Below are 17,544 nucleotides of genomic sequence, written 5' to 3' on the forward strand. Positions count from 1 at the left end.
TCCTTTTGGTTGGGGACTTTAACATCCATGTGGGCTGTCCTGATAAGCCGTTAGTGAAGGACTTTTTCAGCCTTGTTGACTCTATTGATTTTGTCCAGTGTGTGTCTGGTCCCACACACGAACATGGACATACACTGGACCTTGTTCTCTCTCATGGCTTGTCTGTGTTGAATTTGGAAATCTCTGATTGTGCGTTTTCAGATCATATGCCTGTATTGTTTGATGTCAATTTCTCCTGTGAAGCAATGTTGCCTGTGGTGTCTGCTCGGCACTGTCGGTCTTTTAACCCTTTTACTGCTGGCAAGTTCTCTGCTGCTTTCGATCAGCTCTGCGCCCCCTCTGCATCCACTCCTCTTGGTACGGAGGAGATTAGTTCGTGGTTTCATTCTTCATGCAGGACTATACTGGACTCTGTGGCTCCGTTTAGATAATTGAAGCCGAGGGCTAAACCTGAACCCTGGTTCAGTGCAGTGACTGGTGCAGCACGACGGGAGTGTCGTAGAGCTGAGCGAAAGTGGAGGAAGGACAGGCTACAGGTTTCACTTCAAATTCTCAGGGACTGTTGGCGTCACTACCAAAACAGTGTTAAAAAGGCCAAGAGAGAGTACCTGTCTAAAATTATTGTGTCAAAGTGTAACAACCCTCGTGTGCTATTTGAAATCATTGACTCTGTTTTAAATGCCCCACAGCCTGTCTGTCTGGAAGCTTCACCTGAAATGTGTAATGACTTCCTGCACTTTTTTGTTGATAAGGTTGTTTCCTTAAGGGCTAACATTTCAGCACCTGCCTCTGACCCTTCTGTTTTGGTCCCTTGCCTGGTGGTATTCGACAAGTTTGAGCCTGTGACTATATCGTATTTAAAGGATGTGGTTTCCCATATTAAGCCATCGGGTTCTCCTTGTGATGCGGTCCCTCCACATCTTTTTAAGGAGGTTTTCCCTAGTATAGGGCAGTCGGTTCTTACCATTATTAACAGCAGCTTGTGTTCTGGGGTTGTCCCCGTGAGTTTTAAACATGCGGTAGTGCAACCACTACTTAAGAAACCTGGCCTGGATCAATCTGTTCTGGCCAATTTTAGACCCATCTCGAAATTGCCTTTTATTTCTAAATTACTGGAGAGAGTTGTTTATGCTCAGCTAAAACTATTCCTGGAGGAGCATGATATTCGGGAGATCTTCCAGTCTGGATTTAAAACCATGCACAGCACGGAGTCAGCATTGCTAAGGGTTTTTAACGACATCCTCCTGGCTAATGATTCTGGGGATTGTGTGGTTCTTGTCCTGCTGGACTTGTCTGCCGCCTTTGATACGGTGGACCATAATATCTTATTATCTCGGCTACAGCAGTTAGTGGGCATCTGCGGCAGTGCCCTGGGATGGTTCAGGTCCTATCTGGCGGGCAGAACCATGTGTGTTAGCCTTGCTGGGTTTGAATCCTCTTCCGCTCCCCTGTCATATGGGGTTCCACAGGGTTCGATTCTGGGGCCCCTGCTTTTCTCGCTGTACATACTTCCTCTGGGTTCCATCCTTAGTAAGCATGGCATCTCTTTCCACTGTTATGCAGATGATACCCAGCTTCATTTGCCGCTGAGGGGGGAAGACGCCTTTTCTGTAAAATCGCTTCTGTCTTGTCTTGATGACATTAAGTCCTGGTTGGCCATAAACTTTCTTGGATTTAATGAAAAGAAGACAGAGGTGATTTTATTTGATCCCAATGGCTACTGTGAACCTCCATTTGTTGATTTAGGTCCATTGTCAAGGTACGTGAAGCCAACAGTTATGAACCTGGGTTTTAGGATGGACAGTGACTTTAAATTAGATTGCCAAATATGCGCGGTGGTTAAGTCCAGCTTCTTTCACCTAAGGAAGCTGGCGAAGGTGAAGCCCATTCTCGAGTGGCAGCATTTTGAGACAGTAATCCATGCCTTTATTACATCTAGGCTGGATTACTGTAACGCGCTCTATTTTGGTGTTGCTCGTTCTTCACTGGCTCGTCTCCAGTTGGTTCAGAATGCTGCTACTCACCTTTTAACAGGGACTCAAAAGAGGGAGCACATATCTGGCCTCCCTACACTGGCTCCCGGTGCACTTTCGAGTTAATTTTAAGATAGTTATTTGTTTTTAAATCTCTGAATGGGCTCGCCCCGCCTTTCTATCAATCAATCATTGAAAGCATCATCACCTCCTCAATCACAGTCTGGTACGGTAACACCGATAGTCACTCACTACACAGAATACAACGCATTGTCCCCAAGGCCTCCAGGATCATCAACTCCCCCCTCCCCTCAATCCATTCCATTTATCTCCAATGTACCTCAAAACGGGCAAAAAAGATCATCTCGGACCACTCCCATCCAGCAAATCACCTTTTTCAGTCTCTCTCTTCAGGGAGGCGCCTCAGGTCACTTGCTACTAAAACCACCCGCTTTAAAAACAGTTTCTTCCCCTCAGCAATAAGAACTCTCAATTCCGTCCAATAATCAGACAATAATATGACTTTTGATGTATACAGTGTCTTGTCCATGGTCTTTGTTTGTTCTTTTGCACTATGTATTGTTGGTGAGATTTGTGATTTGTGATGTGGTATGGATGCACTTTATTACGGTGATCTGTGTTATTAGTGGTATGTAACTAAAGCAGTGTACCATCATGTACCGAACCCAAATACCACCAACCCTGGTTGCGTGGCAAATAAAGATTCTATTCTATTCTATTCTATTCTATTCTATTCTTACCTCTCTGAGCTGCTCCACCCATACGCTCCTGCCCGGTCCCTCAGGTCAGCTGCTCCTGGAGGTACCGAGGTCTAGTCGGAGGCTCAGAGGGGATAGAGCCTTCTCTGTTGCTGCTCCGGCACTCTGGAGCACCCTGCCGTTGCACATCAGACAGGCTCCCTCACTGTCCATCTTCAAATCCAGTGTTAAAACACATTTGTACTCCCTGGCTTTTGACCATGCCTGAGGCTTTGCTTCTGTTTGTGGTGTTTTTGATGTTTCTTTATTTTACTTGTCTTTTCCTACTATTTCTTTTGATTGTTATTTTTGGTGTGTATTAACTTTTTTGTCAATGATTAGTGATGTACAGCACTTTGTTGCAGCTATGTTTGTTTTTAAAGTGCTCTATAAATAAAATTATTATTATTATTATTATTATTATTATTATTATTATTAACATTTACACAGGTACATGGATAGGACAGGTATAGAGGGTTATGGGTCAAATGCAGGCAGGTGGACTACAATAGATGGGACATGTGGGCAGGTTGGTCCAAAAGGCCTGTTTCCACACTGTAAGACTATGTGTCTCTCTGACTGCCCATTGTGAGATCATATGTCATAAGGTCATAAGTGATAGGAGTAGAATTAGGCCTGTTGGCCCATCAAGTCTACTCTGCCATTCAATCATGGCTGATCTATCTCTCCCTCCTAACTCCATTCTCCAGTCTTCTCCGACACCTATACTAATCAAAAATCTGTCTATCAATGCCTTAAAAATATCCACTGACGACCTCCACAGTCTTCTGTGGCAAAGAATTCCAGATTCACCGCCCTCTACCTAAAGAAATGTAGACAATAGACAATAGGTGCAGGAGTAGGCCGTTCGGCCCTTCGAGCCAGCATCGCCATTCACTGTGATCATGGCTGATCATCCACAATCAGTACTCCTTCCCTGCCATCTCCCCATATCCCCTGATTCCGCTATCTTTAAGAGCTCCATCTAACTCTCTCTTGAAAGTATCCAGAGAATTGGACTCCACTGCCTTCCGAGGCAGAGAATTCCACAGATTCACAACTCCCTGGGTAATTTCTCCTCATCTCCTTCCTAAAAGAACATCCTTTAATTCTGAGGCTATGACCTCTAGTCCTAGACTCTCCCACCAAATGGAAACATCCTGTCCACATCCACTCTATCCATGCCTTTCACTATTCCGTAGGTTTCAATGAGGTCCTCCTCATTCTTCTAAACTCCAGCGACTACAGGCCCTGTGCCGACAAATGCTCATCAGAGGTTAACCTACTCATTCCTACTCATTCTTCTAAACCTCCTCGGGACCCTCTCCAGAGCCAACACATCCTTCCTCAGATATGGCGCCCACGTTTGCTCACAACATTCTAAATGCAGCCTTATCAGCGCCTTATAGAGCCTCAGCATCACATCCCTGTTTTTGTATACAAGCCCTCTTCAACCTCCCAGGTTGCCTCCTATAAGGTCTCAATTCCATTCCAGACTAACAGTGAATCTTGTACCCCAAAAGCTGTAAACATCTGAAGCAAAACCTCCCTCCGTTTCCCTTGTGATGAACAATAACATCCTGTTGCTTATCCTAATTGCTTGGCTTTTGAAGATCCTGCACCAGGCCATCCAGATTCCTCTGCATCTCCGAGATCTGCAATCCCTCATCATTTAGACAACATCCTTCTTATTTTTTTCTAGCCAAAATTAACAACTTCACATGTTCCTACAATTTATTCAATTTGCTAGATATTTATGCCTATTCATTTAACCCATCTGTATCCCTTTGTGCAGGAAGGAACTGCAGATGCTGGTTTAAACCGAAGATAGACACAAAAAGCTGGAGTAACTCAGCGATCTCTGGAGAGAAGGAATGGATGACGTTTCGGTTCGAGACCCTTCTTCAGACTCTATCCCTCTTGATCCCTTTGTAATCTGATTTCATCCCCTTCATAAAATTATTTTAGATTTGTTTATTGCCACGTGTACCGAGGTATAATAATAATAATAATAATAATTTTATTTATAGAGCACTTTAAAAACAAACATAGCTGCAACAAAGTGCTGTACATCACTAATCATTGACAAAAAAGTTAATACACACCAAAAATAACAATCAAAAGAAATAGTAGGAAAAGACAAGTAAAATAAAGAAACATCAAAAACACCACAAACAGAAGCAAAGCCTCAGGCATGGTCAAAAGCCAGGGAGTACAAATGCGTTTTAACACTGGATTTGAAGATGGACAGTGAGGGGGCCTGTCTGATGTGCAACGGCAGGGTGTTCCAGAGTGCCGGAGCAGCAACAGAGAAGGCTCTATCCCCTCTGAGCCTCCGACTAGACCTCGGTACCTCCAGGAGCAGCTGACCAGCTGACCTGAGGGACCGGGCAGGAGCGTATGGGTGGAGCAGCTCAGAGAGGTAAGGCGGGGCGAGCCCATTCAGAGATTTAAAAACAAATAACAGTATCTTAAAATGAACTCGAAAGTGCACCGGGAGCCAGTGTAGGGAGGCCAGAATTGGCGATATGTGCTCCCTCTTTCGAGTCCCTGTTAAAAGGCGAGCAGCAGCATTCTGAACCAACTGGAGATGAGCCAGTGAAGAACGAGCAACACCAAAATAGAGCGCGTTACAGTAATCCAGCCTAGATGTAATAAAGGCATGGATTACTGTCTCAAAATGCTGCCGCTCGAGAATGGGCTTCACCTTCGCCAGCTTCCTTAGGTGAAAGAAGCTGGACTTAACCACCGCGCATATTTGGCGATCTAATTTAAAGTCACTGTCCATCCTAAAACCCAGGTTCACAACTATTGGCTTCACGTACCTTGACAATGGACCTAAATCAACAAATGGAGGTTCACGGCAGCCATTGGGATCAAATAAAATCACCTCTGTCTTCTTTTCATTAAATCCAAGAAAGTTTAGGGCCAACCAGGACTTAATGTCATCAAGACAAGACAGAAGCGATTTTACAGAAAAGGCGTCTTCCCCCCTCAGCGGCAAATAAAGCTGGGTATCATCTGCATAACAGTGGAAAGAGATGCCATGCTTTCTAAGGATGGAACCCAGAGGAAGTATGTACAGCGAGAAAAGCAGGGGCCCCAGAATCGAACCCTGTGGAACCCCATATGACAGGGGAGCGGAAGAGGATTCAAACCCAGCAAGGCTAACACACATGGTTCTGCCCGCCAGATAGGACCTGAACCATCCCAGGGCACTGCCGCAGATGCCCACTAACTGCTGTAGCCGAGATAATAAGATATTATGGTCCACCGTATCAAAGGCGGCAGTCAAGTCCAGCAGGACAAGAACCACACAATCCCCAGAATCATTAGCCAGGAGGATATCGTTAAAAACCCTTAGCAATGCTGACTCCGTGCTGTGCATGGTTTTAAATCCAGACTGGAAGATCTCCCGAATATCATGCTCCTCCAGGAATAGTTTTAGCTGAGCATAAACAACTCTCTCCAGTAATTTAGAAATAAAAGGCAATTTCGAGATGGGTCTAAAATTGGCCAGAACAGATTGATCCAGGCCAGGTTTCTTAAGTAGTGGTTGCACTACCGCATGTTTAAAACTCACGAGGACAACCCCAGAACACAACCTGCTGTTAATAATGGTAAGAACCGACTGCCCTATACTAGGGAAAACCTCCTTAAAAAGATGTGGAGGGACCGCATCACAAGGAGAACCCGATGGCTTAATATGGGAAACCACATCCTTTAAAGGGGACATGACTTGGGAATTAAGGGACTGAAGTTTAAGGGTAACATGAGGGGGAACTTCTTTACTCAGAGAGTGGTAGCTGTGTGGAATGAGCTTCCAGTGAAGGTGGTGGAGGCAGGTTCATTTTTATCATTTAAAAATAAATTGGATAGTTATATGGATGGGAAGGGAATGGAGGGTTATGGTCTGAACGCAGGTATATGGGACTAGGGGAGATTATGAGTTCGGCACGGACTAGAAGGGTCGAGATGGCCTGTTTCCGTGCTGTAATTGTTATATGGTTTATATGGTTTTAAATACAATATAGTCACAGGCTCAAACTTGTCGAATACCACCAGGCAAGGGACCGAAACAGAGGTACAGTGAAAAGCTTTTGTTGCATGCCAACCATTCACTGGAAAGACAGCACATGATTACAATCAAGCCATCCACAGCGTATGGATACATGATAAAAATAATACTGTGAATCCCGATTAGTGCAGGATAAAGTTCAGTAAATGCGACCAAAGAATTAAAGTAGGCGTAAATGGATCAGCGGATATCTTTACGGCAGAGACAGATAGATTCTTGATTAGTATGAGTGTCAGGGGTTATGGGGAGAAGGCAGGAGAATGGGGTTAAGAGGGAGAGATAGATCAGCCATCATTGAATGGCGGAGTAGACTTGATGGGCCGAATGACCCAATTCGGCTCCAATCACTTATGCATTTATGAACATTTTCCAGTGATGAGGAAAATTGGTGATCTCAAGAACAATATGTTAATTCAAGTCGTCAAGTCAAGCCTTTGTAGTGTAGTTCTGCAAACGCGAGGAGATCATACCATCAGTCCTATTTTTGTACATAATCTGAAAATGTTGGAGGCACCCAGCGGATTAGGCAGCATCTGTGAAACAAGAAGCAGTTATTGTTTTAAATCGGAGGTGTGCTGAGTGCATCCAGCATTTTCTGTTTTTATTTTGGATTTCCAGCATTTACAATTTCCTTAAGTTCCATTTACTATTTGCGTCATTTATTTTACGTTTTTCATGCATCTCTGGCATTTGAAAGAGGTCGGTGTCATCTTAAACAAAATCTATTGCTTAAAAAAAAGATTTTGGGTCATTCATTTCAATTGAATATTATCTTTGGCACTTCATAGTTTATTTTAGTTTAGATTAGTGATACGGGGCGGAAACAGGCCCTTCTGCCCTCTGAGTCCGCACCGATAACGAATATTTATTACATGTCATTTGAGCCTCAGTGAGGCTCAAACGAAATTCCGTTTCCACAGCCATACAAACAAAGACAATTCCTACAAAACATACAAACAATTCAATTTACACAAACATCCATCACAGCGATCCCCGCACCTTAACACTATCCTACACACACTAGGGATAAATTTTACATTTCTACCAAGCCAATTAACCGGCAAACCTGCACGTTTTTCGAGTGTGGGAGGAAACCGAAGATCTCGGAGAAAAAACGTAACGAGAGAACGTACAAACGCTGTACAGACAGCCCCTGTCCGTCAGGGTCGAACCCGGGTTTCTGGTCCTGTAAGGCAGAAACTCTACCGTTGCACCACCGTGCCGCCCCCATGCAAGATTCATGAAGAGTTTCAGTTTAGTTTATGGTCACCTGTATGGGCGGTGCGATCGACGTCGCAGCGGCCTCTGCAGTCTGCCTGTGGTTTTTTTTTTTGTCCCGTTGAGGGTATAGTTTGTAGTGGGCTTTTAAATGTGTATGTGTGGGGGGCGATGGGGTGGGTGGGGGAAACTTTTAAATCTCTTCCCTGCACGGAGACCCGACCTTTTCTCTGTCGGGTCTTTGTTGTCGTTGGGGCCTGGCGCCGTGGAGCGGCCTCCAACCGGAACGACCTGGGGGCTCAAGTCACGGAGCCAGCGGAGCTGCGGACTTACCATCGTGGAGCTGGCCAGCTTCCGAGCGTGGAGAGTTCGGAGCATGGAGAGCTGCGGTGGCGACTCCGGTGGATGGTGACACCGGGAGCTCGCGAGTGCCCGGTGGGAGACTGCTTTGCAGGGCACTGACAACGGCGACTTCTCCCGCTCGTATTGCGGGGTTGAGAGTGACCTGGAGCGGGGCCTTACATCGCCCGGCGCGGCTTTAAATGGCCGCGGACTTTCTAGCGCCCGCCGGGGGCTTTGACTTTGACATCGGGAGAAGAATGGCGAGCAGGGGAGAGACAAGACTTTGCCTTCCATTTCAGTGAGGAGGAGATTCACTGTGATGGATGTTTGTGTAAATTGTGTTGGTGCGTGTCTTGGTTCTTTTCTTGTATGGCTGCAGAAACCAAATTTCGTTTGAACCTCATGTGAGGTTCAAATGTCAAATAAATGGTTTTGTATTGTATTGTATCGAGGTAGAGTGAAAAGCTTTTGTCACATGCTATCCAGTCAGTGGAAAGATAATGCATGATGTCAATCGAGCCATTTACGGTGTTTAGATACATGATAAGGGAATAACGTTTAGTGTAAGGTAAAGCCACCAAAGTGTGATCAAGGATGGTCCGAGGTGGACAAAAATGCTGAAGAAACTCAGCGGGTGAGGCAGCATTTATGGAGCGAAGGAAATAGGCGATGTTTCGGGTCTAAACCCTTCTTCAGACTGATGTGAGGGTGTGGGGGGGGGGGAAGAAGAAGCAGAAGGATAGTCCGAGGGTCACCAATGAGGTAGATAGTAGTTCAGGACTGTTCTCAGGTTGTGATAGGATGATTCAGTTGCCTGATAACAACTAGGAAGAAACTGTCCCTGAATCTGGAGGTGTGCGTTTTCACACGTATACTTTTCGCCTGATGGGAGAGTGGAGAAGAGGGAGTGGCTAGGGGACCAATTGTCCTTGATTTTGCTGCTGGCCTTGCCGAGGTAGCGTGAAGTGTAAATGGAGTTGATGGCAGGCACGGAAATCGCTCTCAAAACATGGGAGGGACACAATTTCTTGGCGGCCGCGCGTGCAAGCGCGCACACACACACACGCCAGGCTTCGGAGGCTTCAGCCGTGAACCCTATGGAGACACACTTTCAAAATAAACTTATCGAGAGAGGTGGCGGAGCGAGCACTCGGTGCTGGGATCAACATCAGACAAGGCGCTAGTGGGGAGAAAAAGGCTCCGTACAGACAGCGCCCGGAGTCAGGATCTAAACCTGTGTCCCAGGCGCTATGAGGCAGCAGCCACGTGCGGGCCGAGTGGCCTCTCTCTCTCTCTCTGTACCTGCCAGCTGCTGCAGCAGACGCTCCACCTTCCACATAGAGGACGGCATCAATGGCGATGATCCGTCCCCGTTCCCTCTGCTCATCATGCGCTGACTCTACGCTGTACTGAATCACCCCCGAGTCAAGCGGCGCGCTGGGCTGGAGGAGAGAGCGAGATGCATTAGTGCGAGGCTTCGGCCATGGGCTTGAATCGGCCCGTTAACGGGGTCTTTAATCGGCCGGCAGAGGCTTCAACATCGGGAGCCTTGATCGCCTCGATGCAGCAGTTTGATTTTAAGCCGCGATGGGCGCTGAAACCTACGTTGAGGAAGGACACCCTAATTTGAGGAAGGACATCCTTGTGATTGAGGCAGTGCAGTGTAGGTTCATGAGATTGATCCCTGGGATGGCGGGATTGTCATATGGGGAAAGACCAGGCTTGTATTCACTGGAGTTTAGAAGGATGAGGGGGATCTTATAGAAACATAAAATTATAAAAGGACTGGACAAGCTAGATGCAGGAAAAATGTTCCAAATGTTGGGCAAGTCCAGAACCAGGGTTATTGATAGGGGACGATCAGCTATAATCATAATGAATGGCGGTGCTGGCTCGAAGGGGCCGAATGGCCTCCTCCTGCACCTATTTTCTATGTTTCTATGAAAGGCCCCGCATATGGGTCGATTCAGCCCTTAGAAAGTGGTTGATAAAGTCCGGATGACAAAACATGGGGTGGGAGATTGTCTCCCACCTCTCAAAGCATGGGGGGGGGGGGGAAGTCCCCCCTGTACCCCGACAGGATTTCCGCCCCCGTGTGATGGTCTGGGCTGCGTCCACAATTTGCTGCACCTTCTTGCTGTCTTGGATGGAGCTGTTCCCAAACCAAGCTGTGACCCATTCTGATTTTTTTTTAAATGCTTTCAAGTCAAGTCAAGTCAAGTCAAGTCAAGTTTATTTGTCACATACACATACGAGATGTGCAGTGAAATGAAAGTGGCAACAGATGCCCCATGGAAACTAGGTTTCTATGGGGCATCTGTAGAAGCTTAAGCAGGCATGAATTTGAGTTTAGTTTATTGCTTATATTCATTCTCATTTAAGCAGCCATGTCATCAGGAAAGTAAAAGAGATGAAGCTGTGTATTAATAGTCTGCACTGGGAGAGCTCTTGGTCCGACATGGTTAGTCGTTAACCATCCGGTGCTGTAGAAGGCAGCACTGAGCAACCCACGGCGGAGGCAACTCAACAACTAACAGCAGGGCGGTGCCTGCGAACTGTTCAGAAGCTCCTTGGCGGATGTTGGGTGAGTGAAATGTTTATCCTCAATTTATGGCATCGTATCGTCTCCGGGGTTTCTTGCGATGAGTTAGATCAGAGCAGCGGGAGAGTGTGGGGTGGGGAGGGATGGAGAATGCAACTTTGTCCCAGATAGAGAAACACATGGATCCTCAGCGAAATGTAGCAACTTTGTCAAAGCGGCGGTAGCGAAATTCCGTCAGAGTGGGACTGTTACTCCCTCTACATCAAACCACTGATACTATCATTATCTTTAAAATGCACTATTAATACTATTCGCATACATTCTGCCGACTGCATTTGAGAAAAAAAAACATATAAAATGGCATAAACTACTTAATTAATTAAAGTCTGAGAAGGTTTTAACGGGAGGTTTGGGGGAAGTTTTTTCCTCCGATTGTAAATGTTCCGTTCTCGGGGGCTCGGATGTTTTTGTGTGCCCCGGGTCCCGGTTGGTTCATTGTTAGGCTCGCTGGCGCTAAGTTACCGAAGCCCGTTTGTACTTAACAGCCGGCAGCAGGTCCGGGCGTGATGTCGTGTAAGCTGATCCTCACTTTGACGTGCTTACAAATAAATGTACGTGTGTTTGCATGCATCAAAAAAAAACAGATCAGGGTTTTCTCTTCCTGTGCATTTAACATGATCCAAATCTGGATCTCAAGGCATTTCAAGCTTGAGCTATGTATCACACATGGAACCCGACCATGTGAAGTGAAATGAACACAATTGACCGAAGCCTCAAGCAAACTGCTGGGTTGAAATGAAAAAAAAATCCTGAAGGATTTGGGAAGGAATTGCAGAATTGGCGGCTGAAGGCACGATAGTGGACAATGGAGAATTCAGATTGAAGGGGAGCCGAGAGGGTTGAATTGGAGCCACCCGCGTATCTCAGAGGGTTGGAGGGCAGGAGGAGTTGGCAAAGTTAGGGAGGGGTAAAAATCACACAGGCAATTTTGTTTCGCGGTGGATGTAGCGGCGACAGTGGGAGAACAACTGGACGGTAGTTTAGGATTACCTTATCCCCACTCAGTAGTTGTGGAAACTTAGATAGTCCTGGTATATGTGGGAAAGGGCCACTGCTCTGTGTTGCTTATACCAGCGATGAGAAGGTACCTGTTGACTTATGATTGAGAGTCCCAACAGCAAGTTCTTGCTTGAGGCTTGTATGCGTTTAACACCGACTTTGGCATCGGCACTCTGCGTCTATCGGGCTTACTTTAAAGAACTGCAGATGGTTTTCTTTATGGTTTAATGGCAATGTTGGAGATAAGGTGAAAGCAACATGGGCAAGCGTTTTGTTGGCTTGCGTGACCAGGGAGGGCTAGCTTCAAGTCAAGTCCCATCTCCTGTTGACACTATCGGCCGGGACACTTCGTACGTCAGCGTGACTCAGTCAACATTGTCGACGTAATTATGACTGTTCAATGGACAAATCTCAGTTCTGGTAAAATTCCACTGCTGGATGTAGCAGAACTTGTTCTTGCTCTCGAAGGTAATGGTGGTGCCTGGAGCATATAGAATGCAGACCAGCACACGCACAGGACCTCCCTCCCTCCCTCCTTCCCACCCCAATCTCTGTGCTCAACATTATACCAAGTTGAAACTAATCTCTTCTGCCTGCATGTGTTCCACATCCCCCCCCTCTCTCCTGCATATCCATGTCTCTGTCCAAAAACCTCTTAACACCACTATGAACAGCACATTCCAGTCGCACACCAAGAGCCAAGTCAAGAGTGTTTTATTGTCATATCTTCCGAAGGGCCAATGACATTCTTACTTGCTGCAGCACAACAGAATATGTGAATATGTAAACATTGTATATAACGGGGGAAAAAAGAAAAATTTCAATAAATAACAAATATAATGAATAATAATATAGTCTTTTGCAATTCAGAGCTTATTTGTTGTGTTTAATAGACTGATGGCTGTGGGGAAGAAGCTGTTCCTGAACCTGGACGTTACAGTCTTCAGGCTCCTGGTACCTTCTTCCCGATGGCAGCAGTGAGAAAAGTGTGTGGCCAACTCTCCGTACTTAAATAAAATCTGCCCCAAACATCTTGCTTGAACTAATCTACCTACCTGCAAGTGATCCATACTCTTCCATTCCCTGCGCCTATCAAAAAGCCTCTTTATCAAATGCCACTGTTGTATCTGCGTCCACCACTACCCTAGGCAGCATTTTTCCAGACACCCACTACTCTCTGGAGGGGGGAAAAAATTGCATCGGATTTAGAATTTAGAATTTACTAATAGATATAGCGTGGAAACAGGCACTGAGTTATCGACCACCCCATCCATTTACATTAGCCACCATATCAGTTTCCTACACTCTCAGCGGGGGACAATTTACTTCAAGCAGGGTGCAAGGCCACCAAATTCAAGTGCAGTTTCATATCACTTCTAGCGTGGAAACAGTCATCGACCACCCCATCATACATTAGCACTATCCTACACTCTCAGGACAATTTACCAAAGCCAATTAACCTACAAACCTGGGTGTTGGGAGTGTGGGAGGAAATCGGAGCATCCAGAGAAAACCCACACGGTTACAGGGAGAATGTACAAGTGGGGCTAGGGTCAATGTGGGCAAGATGGGCCTGTGTCCACGCTGTATGACCCTACATCTCTATGACTCCATGAGGGGGGGGGGGGGGGGGGGGGGATTTGGCTGACTTCAACCTTTCAGTGAGTGGAACAGGAGAATTTGGCCAGGAATTTACTGAAATAGTTACTTTGAGATGGGGTGAGCGGGGAGCGTTGCACAAAGTCACATTGCCGGGTGATGAATGGAAGCAGTTGTAGAGTCAGGCGATGTTATGTAACAGGAAATAGGCAGCCTTGGCTCAAATTTCGCCAGAGTTCGTCCGAGTTCATATCGCACTCGTGTTATGAACATTCTGGTTCAGTTTGGGACACTTATCAGCAAGAGGGATGGTATCAGTGGCTGTGGGAATAGTTCATGAATGGGTCTGGGATGATTGCTTTACATTAAACATGATTTACTTGTTGGAAATTTAAAGTCAGGTGGAAAGTTTAAAAGAGATGTTCGGGACTTTTTTTTTACACACAGAGAGTGGCTAAACAGTTTGAAGAAAATGGCAGAGATGAGAGTAATTGAAACAGCGGTTGCTGTCAGTGTATATACATAAATTGACTTGGGAAGCTGTGAGGTGGATATGTAAGAAAATACAATGTTTTTTTGTGTGTACGTATGTATACGTGTATATATGTATTTGTGAGTATGTGTGTGTGTGTGTATATACACACACTGAACACATTTTCTCTCGTTTATTATATAGTTCACAGTGTACTATGTTTACATATTCTGTTGTGCTATTGCAAGTAAGGATTTCTATCGAGGACATATGACAATAAAACACTCCCTCTCTTGACTCTACAACGATGACTGCTGAATGAATGGCTGAACTTTAGCTTTTAGAGATACAGCACAGACTCTCAGTCGGAAGTAGAGTCTTGACCCGAAACGTCACCCGTTCCTTCTCTCCAGAAATGCTGCCTGTCCTGCTGAATTTTGTGGATAGACAAATGTGTCTATCCTCGACGGAAACAGGCCCTTCGGCCCACCCAGTCTGCACCGACCAGCAATCACCCCCGTACACTAACACTATCCTGCACAATTTACAATTTTACCCGCCAATTAACTTAAAAACTGTACGCCTTTGGAGTGTGGGAGGAAACTGGAGCACCCGGCGAAAGCCCACGCGGTCACGGGGAGAACGTATATACTCCGTACAGATATCACCTGTAGTCAGGATTGAAACCGGGTCTCTGGCCATGTAAGGCAGAACTCCTACCGCACTGCCTCCCTTTGGTCAGCTCATTGAAAGCCGAGGCTACGTGAAGAGCCAAGCTATCTCGTCTCCCCCAAGGAAGCGTGGTTGTTCCTTGAGCTGCCACAAATCACACATCCACTCCAACCTTTCCCAAATTTATGACGCAGAAGAAGGCTGTTCAGCCCATCTTCTCTCTACCCATCAAAAAGCGAATTGCTGAGCAAGGTCCCACTTTCTAGCATCAGTGACGTCGGCCTGCAGAACCCAGCTCTTTGAGTAGACAGCCATTTTTTTTTAAAGGTAGACAGAAGATGTTGGAATCTTGAGCAAATAAACAAAGTGCTGGATGAACTCAGCAGGTCGGGCAGAATCTATGGAAGGAAATAGACTGGTGATGCTTTGGGTTGGGACACTTTGGCAAGACTGGACTTGAAAAGGGGACCCAACCCAAAATGGCAACAGTCCATTTCCTTCCACAGATGTTTGCTACTCACTGAATTCCACCAGCATTTAAAAAAACCCAAACCTTTTTAGATGTGTTGAAAACATCTGCTTCCTTGGCCTTCTCGGGCAATGATCTCTAGACTTACACCACCCTCCAAGTGAAAATTCTTCACCTCATTTCTCTTTAACCCTCATATCAATTATTTTAAACCGAAGATAAGACACAAAAAGCTGGAGTAACTCAGCGGGTCAGGTAGCATCTCTGGAGAGAAGGAATGGGTGACATTTCGTGTCGAGACCCTTCGTCAGACTGAAAGTCACGGGAAAGGGAAACGAGAGATATAAACGATGATGCAGTGAGATATAGAACAATTAATGAAAGTTATGCATAAAAGTAACGATGATAAAGGAAACAGGCCATTGTTAGCTTTTGTTGGGTGATAACGAGAAGCTGGCGCGACTTGGGTGGGGGAGGGATGGAGAGAGAGGGAATGCCGGGGTGGCGAAGTTAGAGAAATCAAAGCTGCCCAAGTGAAATATCAGGTGCTGCTCCTCCAATTTGCATTTAGCCTCACTCTTACAATGGAGGAGACCTAGGACAGAAAGGTCAGTGTGGGAATAGGAAGGAGAATTAAAGTGCTTAGCAACTGGGAGATCAGGTCGGTCCAGGCGGACTGAGCAAAGGTAACCGGGAGAGCAGGTAGGTATCGGTGTAAAGAGACCAGAGTGTTTTATTGTCATATGTCCCAAAACAGAACCATGAAATTCTTGCTTGTAGCAGCATTACAGATATGTAAACAGTACTCTGTAAATGTGTAGGAAAGAACTGCAGATGCTGGTTTAAATCAAAGATGGACACAAAATGCTCAAGTAACTCAGCAGGACGGGCAGCATCCCTGGAGAGAAGGAATGGGTGACGTTTTGAGTTGAGACCCTTCTTCAGACTGATGTCAGGGGAGTGGGCAGTACAGAGATACTCTGTAAATATATATACATACTAGACTAAGTGGGACCCATTGGGTCCCATGTTCACACGGGAGGGCTGGTCTCCCAACGTAATATTCCACCTCTCCACCAATTCCAATATTGGTGGCCAGTGGAGGGGGGGGGGGGGGGGGGTTCTGGAGCGCTAGTATGGGTATTGTGGGCTGAAGGGACTGGTTTCCAGAGGGCTAATATGGACATTGTGGACCAAATGGATTCTTGGGGTGACAGCTCAGTCACTCAAGCCTGATGTGCTGGCAGCTCACTCACGGCTGGTGGGCGAGCAGTTGACTCACGGCTATTCCTTGAAATTCCATTTCAATCAGGGTGCAAGGCCACCAAATTCAAATGAAGTTTCCTACCATTTCAAGCGGGGTGCAAGGCCACCAAACGAGTGCAGTTTCCTACCACTTCAAGCAGGGTGCAAGGTCACCAAATTCAAGTGCAGTATCGTACCATTTAATGCAGGGTGCAAGGTCACCAAATTCAAATGCAGTTTCATACCATTTCAAGCAGGGAAGAATCCTCTGCGCCTGATGAGCGGAGGGGGACTGAGTAAGATGGCCAAAAATCACAGCCGTAAGTGGTAGCGTTTTATCTAAAATCAATATACAGTGCAAACAGGAAGTTGTCCAGTTACCACCAACAACAACCATTTGCGGTGCAGCATTTCAAAGCAGTTACCACCACCGACAACCATTTGCAGTGCAGCATTTCAAAGCAGTTACCACCAACAACAACCATTTGGAGTGCAGCATTTCAAAGCAACCACATTTTCATTTTCAAACCACATTAAGGGCACTCACTGTTGAGTAGACACGTGTTCGGTGTTATTCACAGCTTGGCGAGCCGTGACCCTCTCGCTTCCTCCATCTTGCAGAGACTGAGTGAGGCACAACATTTCTGAGTTTTATAGTCCCCTTCCAGCAGGGGGAGCATAGAGAATGTAAATATTTTTTAAACATTAATAACTCTTTTATTTTTCCATTGATGGGAAATATCCCCTTGTCCTGCGCAGCGGAGGGGGACTCTGAATAAGATGGCTAAAAAATCACAGCCGTAAGTGGCAGTGTTTTTTCAAAAATCATGAAACAGAAAAACAGGAAGTCGTCAAGATCTTATTTTCAGTATATATAAGATATAAGCACACACAGATCTTTTTTCTATAGTGCAAAGTAAAAACAAAAAAATAATGTCCACAAGTCTATATCATTTGGAGTCTATTTGGAAGTTATAGTGTTTAATACCTTTATGGGTGTAGGGAAGAAGAACCTGAACTTGGTCGTTACAGTTTTCGGGCTTCTTTACAATCTTCCCGATGGCAGTAGTGAAATGAGAGCATGGCCAGGGTGGTGTGGGTCTCTGATGATGCTGGC

General features: G+C 45.9%; 1 protein-coding gene across 1 annotated transcript in view; it reads left to right on the forward strand.

The window, feature by feature from the left end:
* Window positions 1-10,796: 10,796 nt before the first annotated feature.
* The window catches only part of si:dkey-3d4.3 (ras guanine nucleotide exchange factor F), a 57,795-nt gene continuing 51,047 nt past the window's right edge, over window positions 10,797-17,544 (forward strand). Inside the window, exon 1 of the mRNA XM_055638745.1 lies at window positions 10,797-10,953. The gene's annotated coding sequence lies outside the window, so the exon portion shown is untranslated. The remainder of the gene's footprint in view (window positions 10,954-17,544) is intronic.

This window comes from Leucoraja erinacea, chromosome 7 (assembly GCF_028641065.1).
Source record: "Leucoraja erinacea ecotype New England chromosome 7, Leri_hhj_1, whole genome shotgun sequence".
NCBI lineage: Eukaryota > Metazoa > Chordata > Chondrichthyes > Rajiformes > Rajidae > Leucoraja > Leucoraja erinaceus.